This window comes from Canis lupus, chromosome 34 (assembly GCF_011100685.1).
Source record: "Canis lupus familiaris isolate Mischka breed German Shepherd chromosome 34, alternate assembly UU_Cfam_GSD_1.0, whole genome shotgun sequence".
Lineage (NCBI taxonomy): Eukaryota > Metazoa > Chordata > Mammalia > Carnivora > Canidae > Canis > Canis lupus.
Genome location: NC_049255.1, coordinates 30,493,938 through 30,511,921, shown reverse-complemented (window position 1 = coordinate 30,511,921; position 17,984 = coordinate 30,493,938). Strand labels below are relative to the sequence as shown.

At 33.5% G+C, this 17,984-nt stretch overlaps 1 long non-coding RNA gene across 2 annotated transcripts; it reads right to left on the bottom strand.

Moving 5' to 3' along the window:
• Window positions 1-3,549: 3,549 nt before the first annotated feature.
• On the bottom strand, window positions 3,550-12,276 carry LOC111093947. Of its 2 annotated transcripts, XR_005383585.1 has the most exons (4): window positions 12,241-12,276; window positions 11,436-11,500; window positions 5,386-5,631; window positions 3,550-3,690 (listed from the first exon to the last, which is right to left on the bottom strand). It is a non-coding gene; the product is annotated as an uncharacterized LOC111093947 (long non-coding RNA). The 2 variants fall into 2 exon arrangements; XR_005383584.1 differs by lacking the exon at window positions 12,241-12,276 and having other exon boundaries at window positions 11,436-12,167.
• Between the last annotated feature and the right edge of the window lie 5,708 nt (window positions 12,277-17,984).

Sequence of the window (17,984 nt, the reverse complement as noted above, 5' to 3'; positions counted from 1 at the left end):
TGTGTTCTGGATCCAATTTTTAACATATTTAGCAGGATTTAAGTGGTTCTAGTTACCTTGCAAATATTAACCAAAACTGTAAACTAGTTACTAAATATATATGTGTGTAGCTTAGATATAATTAAAACAGGTGATTTTTTAAATGAAAATTTTGTATAATTGTATAAAATATTTTCTTCAAGGTTTAGCAATTTTAAGACATGTAACAGTAGTTGTCATCAGATTTAATTATTTCTTAGTATGTACATTTAATTAAAAAACAGAAAATAAAATGTATATAAGTATAGAAAGTGTACATTTCTCTTTATTTTCTAAAAGGAAATTGTCCTAATTTGGATTGCTATAAAATTATCATAGATTGGTTTAGGCAATAAACATTTATTTCTCATTGTTCTGGAGGCTCAGAAGTCTAATCAAGCTGCCAACAGATGGTGTCTGGTGAGGACACTCTTCCTGGTTTTGCAGGTGGCCATCTTCTCCTTGTATCTTCCCATGGTGAAGACCAGAAAGAAAAGACGCAAGCTCTCTGATGTTCATTCTTACAGGCACTAATCCCGTTCATGGGGCTTCACTCTCATGACCTAATTACCTTCCAAAGGTGTCATATCCAACTGCTGTCATACTGGAGATTAGGGATTCAGCCAAATAATTTGGGAAGTACTCAAGCATTCAGTCCAGAGCAGAAATCAAAATTTCTTTTTTAGCTGTGCTTTCTATATAGGAAGACAAATATTAAAGTTTATTCTATTTAGTTGGTTAAATAAACCTTATTCTAGCGCATTCATGTAGGTTGGAAGACTCTAAATCATGATCTAAAATAGTATTCATTGGTATTTTAACACTTAGGTTTCCTTGAAGTTACTTCATCAAAGAATATCTGTAACTTGACGTAATTCTTTTCTAATTAAAAATTAAAATATTATTATAATGGAATCCTTAAGACAACTCAAACTCAGAATACAAGGAGTGGGGAAATAATAATAAGAACAATGATGGCTATTATAAAATAGACCAGGAATACAGAGTATTGATGAGGATGTGGATAAAAGAGAACACTTGCTTTCTATTGGCAGGTATGTAAATTGGTGTAGTCACTTTGGAAAAGAATATGAAGGCTCCTCAAAAAATTAAAAATAAACTATCATAAGATACAGCAATTCTATTTCTGGGTATTTATCTGAATAAAACAAAAATATTAATTCAAAAATATATACAGACTCTATGTTCATTGCAACACTATTTATAATAGCCAACATATGGAAATAATTTAAGTGTCGATTTATGGATGAATGGATAAAGAAATTGTGGTATGTACACACAGCAGAATATTATTCAGCCATAAAAACAATGAAATCTTATTTGCCATTTGTGGTAACATGGTTGGACCTCGAGAACAAATTTCCTAAGTAAAATAAATCATACAGAGAAAGACAAATACCAGATAATTTCTCTTATATGTGGACCTTAAAAACAAACAAACAAACTCATAAAAAACAAGTTCATAGATGTAGTGAGCAGATTGATGGTTGCCAGAAGTGGGGGAGAAGGGGAGGGTTAAAAGAAATGGGAGAGGAGGGTCAAACGGTAAGGAGAGAAAAGAAAAATAGAAAAGAAAGGTAAAGAAAAAAGAAAATTAAAAAGAAAACAAAATAAAAGTATTAGAATACTGTTATAATGGAATATTTAAGACAATTCATAACTCAAAATACAAGGACCAGGGAAAACAATAATAATGATGATAATTGCAATAATAACAACACTAAAAATAAATTTACTGTTAAGAAATATTATAGCAATTGTGGAGAATTTACAAACAGATTCTAAATTATAAAATCAGGTGTTGGCAATGAATCCAGTCACTACAGATGCGATTATAAATGAACATAGCCATTTTTGAATGGCAATCATGTAGTAGTCAGTAAAAGTAAGTTGGTGTATTTGCTTCAACCCAGAGTTCCATCCTTGAGATGCTTTCACAGAGGTGCACAAAGAGGTACATACAAGCATATTTGCTGCTTGTTGTTGAAAAAGAAAAAAAAAATCATCAATGCTGTTAGCCTGGAGTTAGTTTGGCTGTAAGAATTAAGCCATAAGGTTTTTCTACTGAAAATAAACAGGTCACAAACATCTGCCCACAGTGGAGCAAGACAAAAACAAGACTATTCCATAATCATTTTTGAGTCAGGAAACGATAAAAATACTCAAAATCATAAAATACCAAACACCTGCTTCTCTGGACTTATATGAGTAATCTGCCTTTTTTTTTTTTTTTTAATCAATTGCAGCTGTAGTCCCATTCCATTCCTTCCACCTTCCAGAGAAGAAAGAAACCCAGTAATATAAAAGGCATCACTGTTGACTATGGTAGTAAGAGAAGTGGAGATAGCTCTGTCCTAGTAGGGGTCTTAGTGACAATAGTATTTATGAATCCTAAGTCATTTTGTAGGAAAAAATTGGTCCCATGATGAAACCGGTCAAAATATGTTAGCTTTAAAAATAAAGCTAACTTGTGTAATGTAATTATTACTCTAGCAATTATATTTAATTCTCAACGGCATATTTCATATACAAGTGTAGAGGCATTCAGGTATACGTTTAAGAGAGAATGAGAAATTACTTATAGCTGTTCACATAAAAATGAGATGCTCATCCCATTCTTGTCTCTCCTAGACAACCTGAGGCCATCATGCCTCTGTTCTGCACCACTGTGATTTCTTCTTATAATGTGTTCCACAGACACTAACTTCCTCTTATCTGGGCAAGGAAGAAGAGATTTTCTCTGGGGAACTTCAGCCTATCAAAACAAGTTTTCCCACATTAGTTTTCTATTGCTTTGTAACAAATTATCACAAATATAGCAGTTTAAAAGAATTCAATTTTATTATTTCACAGTTTCCAAGAGTCAGGAGGTGGGTCCTGGCTTAGCTGGCTCCTCCACTCAGGCCCTCACAAAACTGAAATCATGAGGTTGACTGTATTATGTCTTCATCCTGAGACTAGATTGGGAAAGAATTTACTTCCAAACTCACTCAGGTTGTCGGCAAAATTCATTTTCTTGCGTCAGTAGGACTAAGGACTTGCTTTCTTGGTGATCACAAGTTACAGGCTGCCCTCAGCTTCTAGATATTGCCCTCGCTTCCCAGTGGCCATGCAGAGTTCCTTACTGTGTATGCTTCCTTTACATTGCCACTTACTTATTGCACTAAGGAGAATCTCTGGAGCAAGTCTGCTAGGAAGGTGGAGCCTTACATAACATTTTATGATCATGGAAATTATGTCTTATCAACTTGTCATAGTCCCATGAGTAGAGTAATTGATATGCCCTGTCCACACTCAAGGGTAGAAAATTACACAAAATTGTGAATTTCAGAAGGTGATGCTTAGAGGAGTCATCTTAAATTCCACCTGCTGCACTCCAAAACTTTTCCACGTGCCAGACAGAACACTATCAAATTGATAGAAATAAGGATCCACTAAGGATTTCAAAACCATACACCAAAGACAAGTATGTCTGTAGACCCAATAAACACTTTAATAATTAATTAGCAAGTATTTGCTGAGTACTAATTACACATAAAGCTTGTATAAGACACCAGTTGGCCTTTAGAACCAAATTTCAAATGGAGATAGAAACAACAGGTACTGATAATCCATTCTTATTCCTCAGAAAGCCAGCATATATTATCAAACCTGAAAAAAAAAATTCAAAATGAGTGCTCTGCCATCGAAAAGTGTTTCACTGAATATATATGTTCAAATTATGATCGTCTATTTAAAAGAAGTGTGCTTGCTTTATGTTCTTGCCAGTGAGTTAATATACAAAATACAGAATAGTATAGACCAATGATTTAGAAATGCAGCCCCCAACAGAGCCCTAACATTTCTCTAAGGCCTTCTGTAGCTAAATAAAGAGAAAGATTTAGCCGGCCAAATCTCCTACCCCATCCTCATTTCACCCATATTAGCTCTGGTTTATGTGACTTATGCATTTGGCTACTCAACGAACATAAAATCGAGGGCAAACAGATGAGTCTAATTTTGGCTTCCAACATGTAATGGTGTGACATGGAGTGGGGGGCATCCCCTGCATAATCTTGGCGATCTTTATTGTTCCTAAGTAGCGACTAACGCCTGTGTTTCAAAACATACAAGTTATCTTATAAAGTAGAAAATACATGACATTCACTATCTTCCTCCGTGATTCACAAAATCAATGTTGCAAATCTGATTTAAAGGGGCTAAGAAGATTAATTTGGTGATAACTACGTGAAGGAGACTTACTATGTCATAATCCAAAATAAAATGACCTGAGTGTTAAAAAGCCTTATGCTTTATATTTCAAACCCTTCTCCAGTGTATTATCTCCTCTCTATTCTTCTTCAGGTCCCCATTGTTTCTAATCTGGAAACATTTTTTTTTAGAGCTTCCTAAATATCTCTTCTTGTTTCTATTCTCATCTCTTCCAAACTTTCCCAATTACCACACAATACAGTAAAAATACAAACTACAAATATCATTTTATTTTCTTGATCACACTTCTGTGATTCACCTCAAATAAAATCCAAAACTTTTATGGTTATAAGCAAGTTTCCAACTAAAAGATCTTTAAAAAAGTAAAGTTCTACTAAAGAGCATGACAAAAATTAAATATTTTGGAAAGAAATACCTTGTTTTTGATAAAGAGGTTTAGTTTTAACTTAATCTCTCACACTCATTGTGTTTCTTCCTCCTTTACTACCTAAAATGCTGCTTTTTTCTGCCTTATTCTCTTAACAAATTCCTGCTATGTTAACATTAAGCTTCATTGTCAAATTAATGGGCATGATTTTCTATCTCCTTGAAGCAAAATTAGTTCTCTCTTCCTTCATATTCCCATGGTACTTCCTGTATTACATTAATTTGAAATTGAAATTGGTTATTTATATCTTCCAAGTATAGGGTTTTGAGGCCAAAGAACAGGGACTGCCTCCCATCTTCTACTGTCTAACTCAGTGCATAATGCTAATAAATGTGTTGAATAAATACAAAAAAAGGAAGTTAAAAATTTTATTAAGCTCTTAATAGTTGAGTAGAGAAGATAAATCGTTTATTAAGGCTTTTTTCCCATGACAGAATGAGAAGAGAATAGGATACAGGAAAATATATATACAATGTCTTACTTTTCCTAGATCCAGAAAATTGCCCATAAAAAGGACAAAGATTTTAAAAAAACAAGAGCAAGAAGGGCAATCTAGTGCCATTTTTCCCAACTAGTGTTATCATAAAAACCCAGAGTGAACAAAAAAACATTTTACACTATGAGGTGAAGAAATAAGAATGAAGGATTCCTGACTTCCTATTAATTGAGAATTTGGGGAAGAAATTGATTTTCAGAATAGGCTTAACCTGAGGGATGGGAAGCTGTTAACTTGCAAAGCAAAGGTCTGGCTTGCACTCCTGAGATTCTTGTAGTTCCTGGCTAATAAAACTGTCATATTGAGCCCAGTGACACAATTGAAAGGAGACTCAGTCCCAGACTTCTAGGCAGAGATATTAGTACCAGAACCAATAGAAGGATCCATATTGGCTAAGGAGGCAAAGACATAAAGGAGACTCATGTGTCAGCAAAGCCGAGGGGCCCTGGGACCTGAACTGAAAAAAAAAAAAAGTACATATCAGTAAGCAAGCTATTCTGCTCTTCGATAACCACTATTTGCTTATGCCTAACAGAATAAAGAGCAATCCATAACAAATCTCTTATTTTCTCAGATGAAATTTGCATATTTCTTACAAAATAAACATTGGGCATTGAAAGAATATTAATAGTAAATTAATTTGAAATCATTGACTTTGAATGTATATCATCTTTGCCAGTGTTAATACATTTTATGATGGCTTTATTGAGATATCATTCACAAACCATAAAATTCATTATTTAAAGTGTACTAATCAGTTATTGTTACTATATAGTCCCAGAATTGGGCAACCAGCACAGTATCTAATTTTAGGTTGTTTTCATCATCCCCCCAACTACTCCATTCACATTAATATCCATTCATCCACTTCATTCTACCCTTCCTGCCCCTGGCAACCAGTAATTTACTTGTCTATAGATTTGTTCATTCTGGACATTTTATATAAATAGAATCATACAGTTCATAATCTTTTGTGGCTGGATTCTTACAACTTAGCATAATGTTTTCAAGGTTCATTTTATGTTGTAGCATATATCAGCAATTTACTCCTTTTTATTAATGAATAATATTTCATTTTATGGATATACTACATTTGTTTATTCATCTTTCATTGATAGACATCTGTATTAATTCCACTTGTTAACTGTCATGAGTAGTGTTACTATAATAAAGGCACACATATTTGTGTACAAGACATGTTTTCATACCTTTTCAATATAGACCTACGAATGGAATTGCTAAATAATATGGTAGGTCCTTGTTTAGCATTTTGAGAAACTTCAAAACTTTTCCAAAGTGGTTGCACCATTTTACATTCCTACCAACAGTATATGAGGGTTTCAATTTCTTCCTATCTTCACCACGCTTAAAATTCTTTTTGATTATAGCCATCTTGGGGTGTGTGGAGTACTACCTTACTGTAGTTTTGCATCCAAAATAATAAATGATGTTGAGCATCTTTTCATGTGCTTATTGACTATTTGTACATCTTTGGAGAAAGTCTATGTGACTTATATGAGTGTATATGCCATGTGCATGAAAGTGTATAAAGAATGAATACAAATGAAGTGTAAATAAATAGCCCCAGTAATAAGTGGGCAATTAATTTTTTATTTAGGTGAAAGTACAGCTCATAGAAAAATGACAACCTTCTTTTTAAAAAGATATTTATTTATTTATTTATTTATTTATTTATTTAACAGAGAGTGGGCAGAGAGAGCATAAGCATGGGGAGCAGCAGGCAGAGAGAGTGGAAGAAATAGGATCCTCACTGAGCAGGGAGCCCAATGTAGGGGATCATGACCTGAGTCTAAGGCAGATACTGATCTCTTGGATCATATTTAAAAATTAATTCAAAGTAATTTATAGTCCTATATATATAAAAACTAAAACCTATTAATTATCTAGAATAAAAACACAGGAGAAAACTTTGTTACCTTGTATTAGCTTTATTTTGGTGATATGATATCAAAAGCACAATAGATCACAAAAAAAAAACCCTGACAAATTTGTTTTTATGAAGATGTAAAAGCTTCTGCTCTGCTATAGGTACTGTATAGAGAATGCAAAGACAAACTACCAACTGAGAGAAAATATTTAGAAATTATATATCTTATGTAGAACTTTTATCCAAATATATATAAAGAACTCTTAATACACAATACAAATAAAATAAAACAAACATGTTGATTAAACAATGGACAAAAGAGGGATGCCTCAGTGGCTCAGTAGGTTGAGTGTCCAACTGTTGATTTTGGCTCAGGTCGTGATCATAGGGTCATGAAATTGAGCCCCATGTCCAGCTCCACATTGGGCATAGAGACTGCTTGGGATTCTTTCTTTCTCCCCTTGCCTTTCCCCCCCCAGTTTGGAGTTCTTAAAAAGTTAAGTATTCACCTATCATGTGACCCACCAATCTTACTCTTATATATTTATCTTATATTTAATTAAATTAGGGCTTGTGTCCATGAAAAAGCCTATTTTGAAATATTAGAGTGGCTTTAATCATAATTACCAAAGTCTGGAAAGCATCCAAATACACCTCAACTACAAGATGCATAAATAAATTATGGGAACCCAAAAAAAAGAAATAAATGACTAAAACTTATAAAATCATGGAAGAAACCTTAATGCATTATACTAAGTATAGAAACTCAAACAAATTCAAAATTATTTGAATTATTCAAAATTCATTTATTTGAAATTCTGTTAAAGTAAAGCTGAGACAAAAGACAGACCAGAGTTGTCAGGGACATGAGGTGGGGGAGGTGAATGGTGAAAACGAAACATGGAGACTTATTTTGGGGCAATGAAATTGTTCTAATCCTTATTTTGGTGACAGTTACACTGAGATATGTATTTCTGAGAAATTATAAACTGCTTACTTAAAAGGATAAATTTTATCATAAAAGTTAAACCATATACGAAAGTAAAAAAAATATATAATATAAATCCAAGTATTTAAGATAAAAAAGCAGGCAAAACTAATCAATTGGTGATAGGAGTAGTAACCTTTGTGGGGGTTGTGTCCAGAAGGGCATAAACATGGTTTCTAGGTGCTGGTAATGTTCTTTCCCTTGGTCAAGTTTTGATTCCAAAGGTGACTTAATTTTGTGGAAATTATTTTAGTTCTACATTTAGCTTTTATTTGTATTTTTACATGTAGATGTCCATAGCTTAAAAATTGAAGGGCTTCACAGATGAGGTAATTAGAAATATATTTGATGATTTTTAGTTCCTATATTGTCTTTCTTTTTAAAGGAGAATATTTAATTAATTTATCTATTTATTTAGAGAGGGAGAGTGTGAGTAGGGGGAGGAGCAAAGGGAGAGGGAGAAAGAGAATTTCCAGCAGACTCTGTGCTGACCATGACACGGGGCTTGAGCTCATAACCCAAAGATCATGACCTGAGCCAAAATCAAGAATCAAACATCCAACCACCTGAGCCACCCAGGTGACCCCCTATATTTTACTTCTTGGAGAAATCTCTGTCTTATGTGAAAAAGGTTTGATCCATAATTCTATGTAATCAGAACTGTTATATCTGGCACAGGATTATTTTACAGCAATTACCATGGAATACAGATATACACACAATAAAAAATCCTGACAAAACTTTTCATAAATTAATTGAAGTATGTTGGTTAAGTCTTCTACTGGTCTCTTTTATGATTCTATTTCTTAATCTTATTCTTTCTTTTGATTTTAGTATCCTCTCAATGAGGTCAACTATTTTGTCTATATCGCCTTCACATTTTTCAGCTCAGTCCCAAACTCAAATTTCAATCTGCCTTTGGGGTATATTTTTTAATGCAGTTTTACATAATAGGGATTGAAAATCAAAAAGTACATAACTTGTGAAATTATCAAATTAACTTTTCATTTCCCCTCCAACCAATATATTAGCTTTTTAAAATAATAAACCTTTGTCAATATTTTATATGTATAGAAGCACATTTGTTTATATATCCTTTTCTCACATGCACTACCTTTTAAATTACACAAGTGGTCAAATGCGTAGGTAGTTTCCTTTTCTCAAACTCATGCAATTAAAATTTGAACACATCACATATATAACTCACAAAATGAGTATCAGAAAGATATTTACAGGACACAAAGGACCTACATTCCCACGTGTTCCCTCAGAAGTCTCCCTTTCTAACTTTCTTTCACTGAATGAGTCACAGTTCTGCACTCAGATATTCGAAAACCTTGACATGATATTTTGTCTACAATCTCTTTCACTTTATCCTTTCAGGCTTTTCTATTTTTTTTTCTTTTGCACCACAGTATTTGTCAATCTAGTCCCTTCTTTTCCTTGCAATACTATCATCTAACGAACATCTTCATCATCTCAAACTCTATATTACTAAAATACTTCTTTTGTAAACTGTCTTCAATCTCTCCATTCTGTAATCTACTGTAATCTCTCTGTAATCCATTCTGTAATTTCAGGAAAATTGTTCCCAAACTTCACTTTCATGATTCCTGTTTCCTTCTTAGCATGCTTGCAAATTTTTCCATTTTTTTCCCCAACAGAATTAAAGTTTAATATTGTTAGCCTATCCGGAAATATTTTCTGCAATCTGAGAAGAAACTGTGGGCTAGTAAGTTAAGTTCTGTTGCTGTGAAGTCAGACTTCTGTTTTGGCATTAATATTATGCAATGCTAGATGTATGATCATAGGCTATATTAATAGTTAAAACATTTAGTTTCTGTGAGATGCTTTATAAATCTTAGTTTTTCTCCAATAACATTTAATAAGTATGTAATATCATTATCCTAATTTTATAAATGAGGAAAGTAAGGAACAGAAAGTTAACTTGCCCAAGACCATATAGCAATAAATACTGGAGATAAAATCCACCTTATTCTAGATATCACACTCTATGCCAATACATTGCACAGACTTGGTTAAGCTTATCAATTCTCATTTTCCTCTGCTTACTCATTACTTATATGATCCAACTTCTCTCTACATTTTTTGGTTTCATTTCCAAAGAAAAAATGGTGCTACCTATTCGTTTGTTCATTTGTGCGATGTGAAAAATCACCCCAACATCCTGTGATTTTAAAAAATCATTTTGAGTATCTTTCATGGTTTTATGACCCTGCATTGGGTGTGTCATGTATTGTATCAGATATAGATTGGAACATGAGTCAGTTGAAGTCTCGATTGCCTAGAAATCCAAAATGATGCCTTCAGGATGCCTGGGTGGCTCAGCAGTTGAGCATTGGCCTTCAGCTCAGGGCATGATCCTGGGGTCCTGGGATTGAGTCCCACCCCCCCGCCCCACAATGGCTCCCTGCAAGGAGCCTGCTTCTCCCTCTGTCTATGTCTCTGCCTCTCTCTGTGTGTCTTTCTTGAAAAAAATAAATAAAATCTTAAAAACAAAACAAAAAACAAACAAAATGACACCTTCATTTCTATGTGAGGACTCATTGTTCGTCCTCATGACCTCTCTCTATAATTGAGTTGCTTGGATTTCTTAGGTGGAAACTCAGAGATCCAAGAGGCAGGAAGTGATACAACTAGTAAAAACAGTCACAGACTAGACTCAAGGAGGTGAAGGAATACAGTCTTCCTCTAGAGAAGTGGCAAACTGACAAACTACCAGATTATATTCTTTCCTCCAGCTCCTCCTTTCTGTTGTTTGGCTCCATGCTGACATTGAAAATCTTCATTGCCTGCTCAGTATTAATTTTACTGGAACTTATATTTAGGAGGAATTGCATAAGGCATTATATATATTAAGCAGAATCCCACTACTAGCAAATTAATTTCTCCTCTAATTATATCTCAACAATATCCCCAAATAACTTGAGGTTAAAAACATTGGAATGACACAAACACAAAGTAAAAGAGACAATGATGTGGAAATTAAATTTGAACTATGTAAATATTGTGGACATATCTGTTTTCTCTGATTATCCTTCATATACAACATGAAATTAAGTCACAACTAATGTGTTTTCCTCTGATTACTAGGTCATTCAATGCAAGTTTTCATTTGACATAAACAGAAATAGTGGTTGGAAAATTGATAGATTAGGAAAAAATAGATGAGATTTTTAATAAGTAAAAAGGAGACAATAATTTTTGTGTTTGCTTGCTTGCTTGCTTGCATAGATTTCAGAATGTTATGCTAAGTGAGGAGAAATCCAAGAATAAGGCAGGGGCAAACTAATCACTATCATATTCTCTGTGGAGAACCAAATCTGTTTAACTTAGTCTACGTGAAGTTAATGTTTTTACTTACATCAAAGATGTGAGAGCAGAGGTACACTGTGTTGATGGCTCTCCTTCAGAATTCTTTTGGTTCACCTAGGTAGGGAATGTTGAGATTCATCTTTTGAGCAGGTGACAAATTGCAGAGGAGATTGAGGTGCTTTTCTATTGGGATCATTTCAACTTTTTATGGATGCATGTTTCAAAATTAATATTTTAATTATTATAACTATTTTATTTGCCCATTTACATTCTATTTTTCAATATACAACTCTTTGATTTCAGAGATTAAATGGTGTGATGAGATAATAAATAAATAAATCCTCTTGTCATCTCTTTTGAGAGTACATGTAGTATTTTATGGTTATGAGTACAATGGTTTGTAGTTATTTATTAGTATTTTATGGTTATGAGTACAATGGTTTGTAGTTACTTATTGATATGTTTTCCTTAGTTTTTATACCCTCCAAAATAAATCTTTTGTTTTCTCTCAAAATTTAAATATTTTTTTCCTTATATTTTCTTCTAATGAAATTGTACTTTCTATTCCCAGTCCTTAATTAAAGTTTGAAAAATTGTTTGAAATGTGTACTTTAATAAAATAATTCTCCTTCTGCTACTTGTTTTTCCAGCTCCTTCTCATATTCTTGGATATTACAAGAATTCTGGAAATCCTATAAATCCTATAAATATCCTATAAATATCCTATATTCTGGTGTAAGTTTGTTCCTTTTTAAACTCGACATATCATGTAGGACCTGAAATTATCAATCAACCATTCAATCAAGTAATTATTCCCTTAATTACCCAAACTTCACATTTTATTCCTAACTCACATTCCTGCCAAATGCCTGGTTAAGCTTTGCCTCCTATGACACATGTCGTTTATGTTTTGTGATGTCACTTTAGTAAATATTCTCAGGATCCTTGATGTAACTTTCTGTTTACTATGGAGATGCATATTGGTTTGCTTTTATTTTTTTTTATTTTTTATTTTGGTTTGCTTTTAATATAAACATTAACAGCATGTAGTAACACTTACTAACACTTTATTTTAAAAATGAGACTGCAAAAATATGTTAACAGGAAAAAAACACATATTACTATACTTTAGTCCATTTATCACTGTGATCTTTTCACTGATTAACAAGTATCTCATTTCTTATTAGTAAGTTTGAAAAAATATAACTCACCTGTGTGACATTCATACTTGATATGCATAAATATGATATAATATGCAAAAAGGGTGCAATCAAAATTGATGATAGTTATTTGGAAGAATAATTTTCTAGAAATATAGTAAGATTCAATAGCATTTACCCTAATTTTACCCTTAAGTTTCCTTTGATGTATTTAGTTAAAATATGAAACTTATTTTCAATATATAAAGTTATAAAAAGGCAAATCCTGGGAATATGAAAATAAAAGTGTCTCAAAAATCAACATGTGATATCTCATAGTGAAAATTGTAAATTAAACTTAGTAACATTCTACATCCCCCAAAGGCCAGCTAGGTTCTTTTCCCTTTCACAGATCTTTGCTTCACCTTCTAATCTTTCTCTAAGTCTTAAACATTCCAGCTTCATGGTCATCAGATGCCCAGATCTCCAACTTCTCCTCCAGACACCTCCTCAACACATTGTTGTCCTCAGCTGAAGCCTGGCTGATCCTGATAACACTGCTTCTCTGGCTATTTATTATTTTGAATGTTAGCAGTCTCCAGCTCCTAAGAGTGGCTTCACACCTATGTTGTCAACTCCTTCCTTTTTAGCAGTTCCTTGGACATCTCACACATACACCAAATGCAAACTTTTCAAAACTAAACTCATAATCTTGCACACCTCCCCAACTCCACTCTAACTGCCAAACCAGCTCTTCATCTATTTCTTCTTATTTGGGAATATGACCCCACAGCTCATCCAGTGGCTCATGTCAAATTTGGGGGTCATTTTTGACAGTGGCTTCTCTCTTATATCTCAAATCTAAGGTGTCACCAAGTCCTGTCAAACCTAGGTCCTAAATCTTTCTTGACTCTATCTCCTGCTCTTCATCTCTCTTGCCACCACAGTAGAAGCCATTGTTCAGGTTCCTCTGGCACACCCCAATAGCCATGAACTCCACTTTCTTTAATTTCCTCAATTCCTGCCTTCTCCCTCTATTCTCTTGGCAGAAGTCAAAGTGATTTTCAATAAAAGCACAAATACAGTTATGTTACCACCATGCATTCCATCATCACCTTGCCTTTACTCTTAGGGTAGAAATAAAGCCTTAAAATGAGCCCAGGATTCTTTCTAACTTGGTATCGATTTAGGTTTCCATACTTACTTGTGTCAAGCTATCCTTCGGTCTCCCCGCTCCAATTATACTCACTTTCTTTATGTTCCTAGAAATTCCATGCTTCTCTCTTGAGACATTTGAACAGACTCTTCCTTATGAACATATCTTGTTCTCCAGGTAATAGCACATCCAGCTTCCTCGTTCCCTTCAGGCCTTTGCCAAGCATCAACCTCTCAGTGACTTTGTACTTGACCACACCCCTGCACTCTGTATCCCTCTTCCATTGTTCATTCAGCACTTATTGCCATAAGACACAGTATATATTTTATTTATGTATCCGTGTATTACCTGGCTTCCCTCACCCCAGGGTGTGAGCTCTTTTGAGAACAGGGCTTTCTTGTTTGCTCATTGCCTTATCCCTCACTCCTAGAAGCTTGCTTGCCAGGGAGTCAGCACTCAATACATGTTTTTGGAGGAATTAGATGATCTTATTTAATACTCTGGACAACATTCAAAGTTTATATTTTTTACCTTTACTTTTAAAATGAGGAAGCTGACTGATAAGGTCAGGCAGCAAGAAAGTGGTGGAACAGGGAATAGAGAATCTCAGCTGTTTGGCTACTAAACACTCTGATTTGATGCCCTCATATGTACTTGCATAAATCAGAAGAATAAAGTGTTTCCTCTAGTACAATGGCTATTATATTTGGGCATTCTTAGGGCACTCCATTTCCCTGTTTCTATTTATTTTAAATTATGTATCTTATAGGGAAACAGAAATCAATAATATTTACCTTGGCACTGATGGATTTCTGCATTTAATTAGTCATGTATGAGGTAAAACATAGCTGATCTGAGGAGCATTCTCACCCCAGAAACATCAAAATACAAGAAATATTTGCACTTGACACACTGAAAATATGGATGCTTCCTTTTTCAGTTCAACACATCCTAATAGGTGTAAATTGGTTTAAAATGGGATTCACAAATGTGTTTTATCTCTTCAAATATTGTTAACTTTTAAAATAGACTTTTCCTTAAAAGGAACAAAATTTCCCTTGCTAGGAATTATGTTATGAAATGAAAACTTTAGAAACTTCGTGTTATATTCTATATTTACAATAGTGAAATCTCCACAAAACATTGCCACAGATAGCTACCATCACAAGAACTACTACAGCAAATGCATTATTTCTTTGAAAAAACTTGCATTTGTATTTGCCCAAACACAAGATCACAAAAATCAGCTAGTCATTCAGTTAAGGACTGGATTATCTGAGTAGTCCCAATATATCTCAAGGATCTTTATAAGCAGAAGAGGAATACAGAGGAGAGTGATGTGATTGGCCATTTTTGACTTGAAGATGGAAGAGGGGCTCAAAACAAGAAATCCAGAAATTTTTGGAAGGTGGAAAAAGTAAGAAAACCTATTTTCACCTGAAGCCTCCAGAAATAATGAAGCTCTGCTGACATGTTCATTTTAGCTGGTAAGGTTCATTTCAGACTTCTGATCTCCAGAACTCTAAGATAATAAATTTGCATCATTTTAATACTCTATGTTTAAGTTTGTAATATTTTGTTACAGTAGCTGTAAAAAACTAATACACTGATATTTAAAGTATAACCTCAAGTGACACTCAGAACTGTTGTTTTCATATACAGAACTTTAAATCTATAAGTAATATTTTAGAGTAGAAATGCTAATAATGAAAAAAAAAGAAATGTTAATAATGTATATATCTAGAGTCTATAACTTTGATTCAGGAAGATATCTAATCACTGTGGGCAGAATCTTGCATGTAATTTCTGAAGATGTCCATGCATCAGCCCATAGCTGTCACTATGGAATAATGACTTCTCTTCTAGATTCTGTAACAAATACAAGTCCTCTAACAGGAATTAATTGACAAGAAAGTCTGGGAAATGTTTAACCAAATGCCCTGTGGTGAGAGTTTAGAAAGACAGGCGTGGTATTGAATATCAGTAGGCATTATTGGAAATATTAGCTATATGACTCTGGGTAAATAAGGTAATTATTTTCATCTCTAAAACAGGGATAATAATACTATTTACTTTATATTTTTGCATAGATTAAAGAAAATGATCCTTGGAAATAATTTCAAGGAAATCTGATACATAGGAAGAGCTTAATATAGCTTAGCTGTTCCTGTTTTAATTAAAAAGAGTCAGGTGAAAAAAAAAAAAAAAAAGAGTCAGGTGGACCTGGATTTAAATTCTGATTATTGTATCACTTACTAGTTCTAGATATTTGCTAAATTATTTAATCCTCTAGCCTTTCTTTTTATCAACTGTAAGATGTAGATCCATTCACATATGAGAAAACACATGACTGGTACAGTAAATGATCAATATATTGAAGTCAATGTCATTAATAATTATTATCACTAATAATACATTTAAATTGAATACGTATCTTCTGATTAGACATTAATTTGTTTGGTCCATCAGTAAATTAAAGCTGAATAGAAATATATGAAATGTAAAACAGGGCATGTGATTACATCTAGCTTTGTCTTGAGAAAGAATGCTAAAAGAAATAATCCATGAAAAACATTTTCTCCCCACTTCCATTTCGATAAAAAACTATTGTGCATTGAACTCAATTGACTTGAACCTGATCTTTCTATTGTATTTAGTGCATAATAAAAGCATGCAAGGCCTCTGTAATATATAAAGATAATAGAAAGGGTTTTTGTTATTTTAAATTATCTATTATTTAAGTAAATACACCGTATTGCCATTTTTTTAATTAAGCAAAGCAGAAAATTACAGAGAAAATATTTAAAGTCATCCAGATCACACCACCCCAAAATGGCTGTCATTTACATTTGATGACCACCATTCTAGAAATCTCAATATTTATATGTGAAGAGACATCAAAACCTGTTTCTTATAGAATGTTTAATTTTCAGCATTAGTGTCGCAGCATAAAAAGTCCAACAGATTTTATATTCTTCTTTCTGTTCTTCTTACACATTTTATAACTAGTACTATCTTAGAAAAATGTATAGACTTGTAATTATAGGAGTTACCGCATTGCAGTTTTATTTAAAACTGTTGTTTTAAAATATTCTGTTTATGTTGTCATTAGGAAGGTGTTAGAAAAGATAAAATCATATTCTTTTATTCTGTGAAAAGGAATAAAAATCTCTTTCTCTTTGACTTTAATTTTTACCTTCAAATGACCTTAAGACTACAGCCTTCCTAGCACAACATGTTGTGCGTGAATACGTGTTTATGTATGTGTGTATATGGTAGTTTCAGAGAGGGGTTTTTAAGATTCTTATCTTTATTAGGAACTAAACATTTGTAAGCTCATTCCCAGGACTCAAATTTCCAAATTTTATACATACAAACTACCAATGAAATCTTCAATAATACCCTCCAGCCTCACATTAAGATCATTGAGGGAACAGACACACGTGTAGAAGAGGTAAACTGCATGGAGTTTTTGACGCTGTGTAGTAAACTAAGCTCAATTCCCAGATAAATGACTCCTTTCCACATGTGTATGATTGAATTTGTTCCACTGCAAAGTTGCAAATTACCATGCCACAGACTTACCCAGTCATTCATGAATTGTCCGAACCAAGAATGCAAATGAAAGTTTTTATGACATTTCATTACAGATATTTATATTTGCACTTCTGGCTTGATTTCAAGAAGTTGCTTTGAATTATTTAAAGAAAGCTATAACTCTGACTCTTTCAGATTGCTTGAGAAAAATAAATTCACTCTTGGTGACCTGATAAAAAATCTTTCTCCTGAATTTGCAAGGCTGCTGGGCAGGTTCTGGTTCTTGGATAGTTCAAGGCAGTACAAACTTGTGGCTACACATACTGATTTCTCTGAATCACCATGGACAAAGTGGCCAACTTTCTTCTTACTAGAGATCTCAAAAAATGTGCATTTAAATTTAGGGCATATAGACCATCAGATAAATTTATTATTGTGCTTGAGAGTAAAATCGGCTAGCTCTGAGATTAATAATATCTGGATGTTTTGAATTTTTATAAACCACTTTGACATAGTTGCTCTACATTTTATTTTGCAGAAATAAGAATTTCAGTGGTGTAAAGAATTGCAGCACACAGATGTTCAATTGCCAGGAGCTGAGCATCAAAATGGAACAGCAGCAGTGGAGAAGAGCTGGCTCAGCAAATGCCTATGTGATTTTCTTGTGTAGCTTGATAACTGGGAAGATGGTAGTACTATCAACTGAGATATTGATGATAAGGTAAGAAAACAAGGGGAAGTTCCAAAATAGAGAGGAGGAGTTGCT